Source organism: Rattus rattus, chromosome 2 (assembly GCF_011064425.1).
Source record: "Rattus rattus isolate New Zealand chromosome 2, Rrattus_CSIRO_v1, whole genome shotgun sequence".
NCBI lineage: Eukaryota > Metazoa > Chordata > Mammalia > Rodentia > Muridae > Rattus > Rattus rattus.
The window spans coordinates 170,655,512-170,664,161 of NC_046155.1; positions in this window are offsets into that span (position 1 = coordinate 170,655,512).

Below are 8,650 nucleotides of genomic sequence, written 5' to 3' on the forward strand. Positions count from 1 at the left end.
GTCCTTCTCTGTCCCTGGAACCTCAAGGACCAGGAACTAAGACCGTTTGGGCCCACAGCAGCGCTAATAAAGACAACAAAAGCCATTACTCTGAACTTAGGAAAGCTAGGCCGGTTGCCAAGCTGACCACGAGCAGCCACGAAATATTAATTAAATGAGTGAGCGTGCATGTGGGGGTGGATCCTGGTCATAAAAGAAGGCTGGGGTCAGGTGACTGAGAGGGCAAGTAACCTTCCTGGAAGCGGAGCCCTCTGAGGACATGGGAAAGAGCCTAAGAGGGTCTTTGGTGTAAAAGAAAAGAAAACATGAACCAGCGAGGTGGTGCACACCTGTTACCCCGGCACCTGCAAGGCAGGAGAGTCAGGAGTTCGAGACCAGCATGGGTTACAGAGGGAGACTTTTCTTTTTCGTCTCAGAAATAAAAACTAGGAACTGGAGAGATGGCTCGGTGGTGAAGAGCACTGGCTGCTTTTTCTGAGGACCCAGGTTCAGTTCTCAGCTCCTACATCGTGGCTCACAATCATCTGTGACTTCAGTTCTTGGAAATCTGTCTCTGGCTTCTGGCTCCTGCAGGCATTGCATACATGTGCTGCACAGACATACATGGGGAGAACACACATAAAATAAGCCAATCCAAACACCCGGAGCTGGGAGACGGCTTGGTTGGTGTAGGGTTTGCAGGATGAAGACCCGAATTCAGATCTCCTGAGTTGTGTAAAGCCAGACATGGGAGCTCGTCGTTGCAATCCCAGCGATCCTAGGTAAGAAAAGAGACTGAGCCAAGAGGCTTCCTGGAACTCAAGGCAAGCTAGCCTGGTGTGCAGCGCAGGAAAGAAGGAGAGACCTCATTTCCAACGACGTGGACAGCAAGGATAGACCCTTGAAGTTGTCCCCGGATCGACACACACACTGTGACATCTGCACTCACGTACATCTGTACGAACACACTGGACACACTCACACAAATATGCACACACAAAACTAAGGTAATAATTGTTGTTATTATTATTACTTATTATTATTACTAACTATTATTAGCCAGAGGTTGGGCATTTAACTCGGTGGTAGGATTCCTACCAGGCGTTACCGTCTATGAAATGCTCCCTACAGTCTTGTGTGTTTGGACACTCAGTTCCCAAATGGTAGCACCGTTAGGGAAGGTCTGGCACCTTCCAGCCATGGTGCACACATAGCTAGTCGACACAGCACCACAGAGGCGAGGCTTCTGTGTTCTAAGCAAACTCCGCTCCTTGACCCACAGAGATGCCAGGAAAAGCAGCTCAGCAAGTTCCACCTCCACGCCCCGTGCACATCGTCCTGCCACGAGGGACTGTGTCTCCTGGACCGTAACAGGAAATAAACTTTAGTTGCCAAAAAGACACGCTGTTGTGTAGCCCGTTCTGACCTCTGACCTCACATGGAGCCACCAACCAGGCTGTATCCCTAGCCCAAGTTATTTCTTTTGTTTGTTTGGCTTGGTTTGGTTTTCACTAAGGTCTCTGTGTGTAGCCCTGGCTGTCCTAGAACTTGCTCTGTAGACCAGGCTGGCCTCGAACTCAGAGCCATGCCTGCCTCTGCCTCACAGTACCGGGATTAAAGGTGTGGGCTACCACAGCACTTCACAAAGTTGCTATGTATTTAGAATTTGGTCACATTGAGAAGAAAAAGAGTTAATATATTGTCATAGTTTCCTTTTGGTACTGTGACAAGCGCCATGACAAAAAAAATAACTTACAGAGAAAAGGATTTGCTTAGCACTTCCGGGTCATAGTTCATTCACCGGGAGAAATCAAGGCAGGCACCATGGAGGAATAATTTTTTGCTGGTTCACTCTCTGACTTTCTCAAAGGGTCGTGCTTAGTTAGTTTTCTTATTCAGCCCAGGGCCATCTGCCTAGGAAGGGTGCCGCCCACAGTGGGCTGGGCTTTCCTGTATCAATTAATACTCAAGATAATCACTCACTGTCCTAGTCAGGCTTCTATTGCTGTCATAAAGACCAGGATCAAAAGAAACTTGGGTTTCCTTGGCTCACATATTCTGGGTCACAGTCCATTGAGGAAGACTGAGGCAAAAACGTGGAGGCAGAAACTGAAGCAGAGGTCTTGGAGGAACAGTGTTTACTGGTTTCTTCCTCATGAGTTTCTGTGGTGGTTTGAATAGAAATGGCCCTCGTAGACTAATGTGTTTGAATTCTTGACCCATTGGAAGTGGTACTAGTAGCGGGTATGGCCTTGTTGGAGGAAGTGTGTCACCGTGGGGGTGGGCTTTGAGGTCTCAAATGCACAAGCTATGCCTAGTGTGTGTCTCTCTTCCTGCTGCCTTCAGATTCAGATAGAGAACTCGCAGCCACCTCACCAGCACCACCTCTTCCTGCCCGCAGCTATGCTTCCCGCTGTGACAACAATGAACTAAACCTCTTGTTGTGCCTATTCAGGGTCACGAACCCCTAAAGACCACCAAGCAGCACTAGAGTCTTTTATTCAAGCTCGAGCTCGCTCACCGCCAGGTGGAGGAGTAATGAAGCCTGGAGCCCAGTTTTCAAGCAAGCATTTATAGGGGCAAGCAAACAAGGGGGAGGGGGGTCTCCAGCTTGGCACACATCTGATTGAGGGGCTATTATTGCCCTCTAATATGATTGGCTGGTGCTGGGAGCCAAACCATAAGCTTAACTTCTGCTTTCCTCCTGATTGGTGGTTGTTAGGGAGTGACTTGGAAACTCGAGCTAGGGGCAGGCTTGTTGGTTAACTTAAGTTCGACTTTAGATGATGTTGGTCTTGTTTCTCAGTCTGAAACCGTAAGACACCCCAAGTTAAATGTTTTCCATTATAAGGTGTCTCTCCACAGCAACAAAAACCCTAAGACAGTTGCTCCACCTGTTGGATCTAAGCAGCGGGGTCCATAAAGTCACACCATGCCACCGGTCTCACATGGGAGGTTTATTCGAGGAAAGGGGAGGGGATACAGAGGCTGCTTGGGGGGGGGGGCGGAGGGGAAAGGTGGGGGAGAGGAGTAACAGGAACTTTTATCAAGAATGTGGCACATGCACCCCAGGAGGACAGGCAACACGAGGCAACAGTGAAATGTGTCACCTCTTGGCAGCTAGTGATGATGTGTCCTGCTGTCACCGGCCCCTCAGGCCGGCCATGGAAGTGCCAGATGGTCCTATTGTGGCCAGACCCCTCAAGCTGACCAAGGAGGTGCCTGATTGCTAACACTATCTGCTCTCTTAGAGAATCGAAACCACTTCCTAAGGGTTGACACCGCCCATAGTTGGCTGGGTCCTCCCACATCCATCATAGGCCAATCTGATGGAGACGCTGTATTGTTTTCTTCAGGCTGACATGAGCTAGAGTCATCTGGAAGTGGGAACCTCTATTGAGAGACTGCCCTCACAAGACTGGCCTATGCATTTTCTTGATTAATGACTGATGTAGGAGGTCCAGCTCACTGTAGATGGTGCCACTCCTGTGCTGAGGCCCTGAGTTCTATAAGAAAGCAAGCTGAGCAAGCCAGGGGCAGCAAGGCAGTAAGCAGCACCCCTCCATGGCCTCTGCATCAGCTCCTGCCCCCAGGTTCCTGCCCTGTTTAAGATCCTGTTCTGACTTCCTTTAGCGATGAACAGCAATGTGGACGTGTAAGCTAAATGAACACGGAAGTGGAAACTTTTGGTTTCTTTGGAAAGTCAGTTATGTCAAAGGATGTTTTGCTAAAGCAGCCCCATGAAGAAGTGTTTTCCTGAAGCGGACACAGGTGAAAGGACGTTTTGCTGCAGCAAGCACGTGAAAGGACAGGTGACAAAGGATTCTTCACTAACGATATGCCTTACATTGTGTTGCAAGCTCCACTTGTGGTGACGCCATAGAGGACAACTCACCAAAGAACTTCTCATGAGGTTCCTGCGGCTTCTGGCTGCTTCCACAGACTGGGTCTGATTGGCAGAGTGATGTCAGTTGATACAGACTCACATGGAGTTTGCTAAGACAGATTCACATGCTGGGGCAAGACACGTGGTGAGGCGAGGCCCATGGAGGACATGTGACATTTGGAGGGAGCATAAATAGGACGCAACAGACAGCGATGAGGGCTGGCTTGCATAGGTCGCTTTGAAACACTTCTTGGTCTGCAGCTGGTGGCCTCTTTGCTCATTTTCACTTCCTCGAGAGAGGCACGGCAGAGAGCTTCTCCTGGAGTCCCTGGTGGTCCTGGTCTCTCCTCCTGACTCATGCTGACTCAGCTGAGGCCTGGCTGTCTCTGCCAGGTCGTGCCACCACCGCTGGTTCATGTTTGCTATCCTGACTCTACTGAACCGGACTGCTGGTGTATCCGTGAAGTGTTTGCCAGTGGATCGAGCGGCCGCTGCTGACTCCTGTGAGCTGAACTGCTGATGTCCTGACAACGCAGATTGGATTATTTCCAAAGAACCATTTCTAAACAGGTCCACTTCCCCATATCCTTATAACCTTTCTTTCCCACTACCTCTGGTGGGTGGTGGGCTAGAAGGAGGTTAAAGCATCTAAGAAATCACATTAAAAGTAGGAATTGGGGGTTGGGGATTTGGCTCAGTGGTAGAGCGCTTACCTAGGAAGCGCAAGGTCCTGGGTTCGGTCCCCAGCCCCCCAGGGGGGGGGGAGTAGGAATTGGGGGTTGGGAATTTAGCTCAGTGGTAGAGTGCTTGCCTAGCAAAGCAAGGCCCTGGGTTCGGTCCCCCGAAAAAAAAAAAAAAAAAATTGATTTAAGTTACAGAACACTTTTTCCCCAACTTGGTTTTTGGTCAGGGTGTTTTGTCACAGCAATAGAAACGCTGAGACAGAGGCTTCCCTGTCAGGTGGCTGCAGGCTAGCATTTGTTAGGCCATCTAGAGTGCCAGGGAGGATGGAAGTATAGGATGCAGGGAGGGAGGAGGGAGGGGAGGGAGGGAGGGAGGGAGGGAGGGAGAGAGTATTTACCAAAGAACTAGTGCTTACAACGTCAAGTCCTGCATCTAATCATTGAACATCTCTACCAGCATGGAGCCATCTCCCATCTGGACTGCCCCAGCCAATCCCTTACTCCCTGCTCCTGGTGTCCCATTAACACTTAGAGCTGCTTATGTCCCCTTTCTCTGCTCAGATGTTTCCCATAGCTATCATCTCACCGAACAGAGAGAGAGAGAGAGAGAGAGAGAGAGAGAGAGAGAGAACTGGGGTGTCGTGCAGTCCTTTTATACACCAGGCCACGTGCACCTGGTGGCAGCAGGTAATGGTGGCGGGTGATGCTGTAAGCCATTGCTAGGTCCCTGGGAGGAACCTAACAGAATAGCCTGGAAGCTAACACAGGCAAGCAAGCTAAGTTCTGCAGAGCCACCCTCTCTCCCTCCCTCCCTCCCTCCCTCCCTCCCTCCCCCCCCCTGCTTTCTGACTGTGGATGCAATGTGACCAGTCACCTAGCACTTCTGCCACTATGCCGTCCAGCTACTATAAACCGTAGCCTCCAACTGTCCGACACAGTGAACCCTTCCCGTCTGGAGTTGCTATGTCAGGTCTCTGGACAGAGTAATGAGAAAGCAACTGATACCCAGGGCTTGTTTCCACTGACTCAGGCGTGACCAAGTGCAAAGGCTACAAAACCACCTCAGAGAAACTAAACTGTTTTAGTTCTGTTGTCAGTCATGCAGACACACAGTGCAGCAGCTTCTTTTCTGGTGTGGTATTACAGTCGGGTGTGGGTGAGCCACAATACATTGTAAAGTCAGTGAAGTTAGGACAGCAGAACAAGTATAACAGTGGCTAGGGGTTGGGGATTTAGCTCAGCGGTAGAGCACTTGCCTAGCAAGCGCAAGGCCCTGGGTTCGGTCCCCAGCTCCGGGGGAAAAAAAACAAAACAATGGCTAGAACACGAGATCTAGTGAAATCCTGTTAACATGTTTGCCCTGAGCAAAACAGGTATAACATAGCCTATTCTGCATAAGCCTTTTATAAGCAATCCTTAGCATGACAAAGCAAAATCATACACATCTGTCAGAGTGTGTCCTTCGTCCCTTTGACAAAAGACATTTGGATTCTGAACCAGTAAAGGTTGCATGTAATGCAGTCAGCAAACACATCAGTATCATTTCTGAGTGACCCTTGTTGTTTTCCTCCAAGTCCCAGCTTGGTGAGTCAAAGCCCTGATGTCTCCCCAAGTTACCAGATGTCTCCTCTTGGGACACCTCCTTTTGATGGGTGTGCCATCTGCCTTTAGAGTCATCTGGTGGTCTCTGGGTGTCCTGGTCGCATGTATCAGATCGGGGGTCCTCTGGGATGGTGTCATTTTAGGACAGCTTGACCCTGTGAATAGGAAGGGATTTTTAGTAACTCGATTAATATTAAACTTTCTGAAATCACTTGCTGGCCTTAGCAGGACCATTGTCATGTTTCGGTTGTAAGGAGGCCTACAAAGGACCTGCCTAGAGGGCTGTTTGTCAAGCTTAAGTTCCGGATGTGGCGTGTGGTGTTTTCTGGAGTCCCCGGGGTCCCCTGGCATGCCTAGGGCTGCGCTTTGTAACTGACCGATTGGGGAGAGGCACTGTGTGCGCTCGGCTGTACCTCGAGAGCAGATCCTCACGTGCCTGTCAGCAGAGAATGTCCAAGTTCCAGATGTCAAGCTGACGTCCACGCATTACTGATTATGCATTCATAGCTTGGAATATTGTATAAAATTTGTTTTTATGAGGTATAACACAATGCCTTTAATAGAGGGCAGGCTCTTGTGAGCATTTTAAACTATTTTTCTTGACAGAGTTTGATTATTTATTTTTTTCTCAAGACAGGGTTTCTCTGTGTAGCCCTAGCTGTGCCAGAACTGGCTGCCCTCAAACTCATTGAGATTTGCCTGCCTCTGCGTCCTAAGTGCTGGGATTAAAGGCTGTGTGCCACCATACTCCACATTGGTTTTTACTCCATTTTTGATATAACAAATGATAGTTTGATATAACAAATTCTCGAGCTGAACTGAAAATAATTTTAGGTGAAAACTTTAAAATAATTTAATTTGGGGCTGGAGAGATGGCTCAGTGGTTAAGAGCACTCACTGCTCTTCCAGAGGTCCTGAGTTCAATTCCCAGCAACCACATGGTGGCTCAGAACCATCTGTAATGGGATCCAATGCCCTCTTCTGTTGTGTCTGAAGACAGCTACAGTGTACTTATATAAATAAAAATTAATTTAAAAAAAGAAAAGAAAAGCAAACAAACAAGAGAATTCTAAATCCTTGGCCAACTGTGTTAGCTTATGCAGAAGGGAGCCCCGCTCACCCTTCCTCAGAAAGTGTCGCCACTCTAGGCTGGTGATCTGTAGGCAGCACAGGCTGACAGGCAGCTTCCAGCCAGAGATTCTGAGCTCCAGCGGTCATTAGTCCTTTTTTCAGAATCACCAACCATTCCTCAATCTCTTCGTTAAGAAGTGCCAAAGTCCTTGACTTCCCTTTCTACCAGAAAAATCCTTTTTCCTTCCCCCTTTTCTAAACCTTTTCCTTCCCTTCTCCTAGCAGGAGGATCCCTTTTCCTTCTAATATTCTTTGTCTCTGGAACTTGTTTATTTTTATCTGTAAATTTTGCAAACCTGCAGTCTGTGCTTTTAGCAAGTGTTTTTAACCAGCATTTTAACAACTGTGCATATGGCCACTCCTGAGGGGAAGTGTTGGAATCTCCCACGTCCCTGACAAATCCTGGAGTCTTGCTTACTGGTGAGTGTTCTTTGCCTCCAGCCCTGGAATGTCCAGGCCCCTCTTTTCTTCCAGCCCCACATCAGACACCATGTATCCATGTTCTGAGTTACTCGGGTAACGAAGTCGCTTGGGTCAATCTAAGAACCAGGGTCACTCCAAGATGTAATCAGGCTCTGAGGGAGCAGGAAGGTCCAGCCTCGATGAACGGAACTCCGAACCACTTTACAGAAGCATATATATGGTTACACAAAAACTTTCATTCTGAGAGTAAAACACGTTCCTCATACGAAACCCAGATCTGCTCTCCGTGTTTCCTGAAGGAGCTCCTCACCCTGCAGTCTCAGTCTTTACTGTGTACTGTTTGCGGTACTCAAGACTGGGAAACATTCCAGGTTTGCCAGGACTGGCTTGTGACCTAAGTCATACAAAGGCTGTTAAGCTCCCTCAGAAGAACAACTCTATAAATCACAGAAAACAAACACTGTTTTCTATGTGGATTTCTTCAAGGTCGAGTACTTCTAGAAAACTATTCATTCTGATGTCCACCCTAGCTATAGGTTTTCAACTACACTCAGTTCTTGCTCAAATGCTACCTGTTGAGACATTTACCCAAAGAACTCCGAAGGATCACCCCACCCTGTCTCTATGTCTTTGTCTCTGCGTGTCTCTGTCTTTCTCTGTCTCTCTCTGTCTCAGTCTCTCTGTCTCTCTCTTTGTTCTCTCTCTCTGTGTGTGTATGTGTATATGTGTGTGTGTGTGTGTGTATGTGTGTGTATGTGTGTGTGTGTGTGTGTATGTGTATGTGAGTATGTGTGTGTGTGAATGTGTGTGAGTGTGTGTGTGTGCGTGTGTGCATGGTTGTGTGTCAGACAGGATCTCAAGTCCCTCAGGCTGTCCTCTTCATAGCCAAGGATGACCTCCTTCTCCAGGATGCTCAAATTATAGGCAGGCATCACCCCACTAAGTT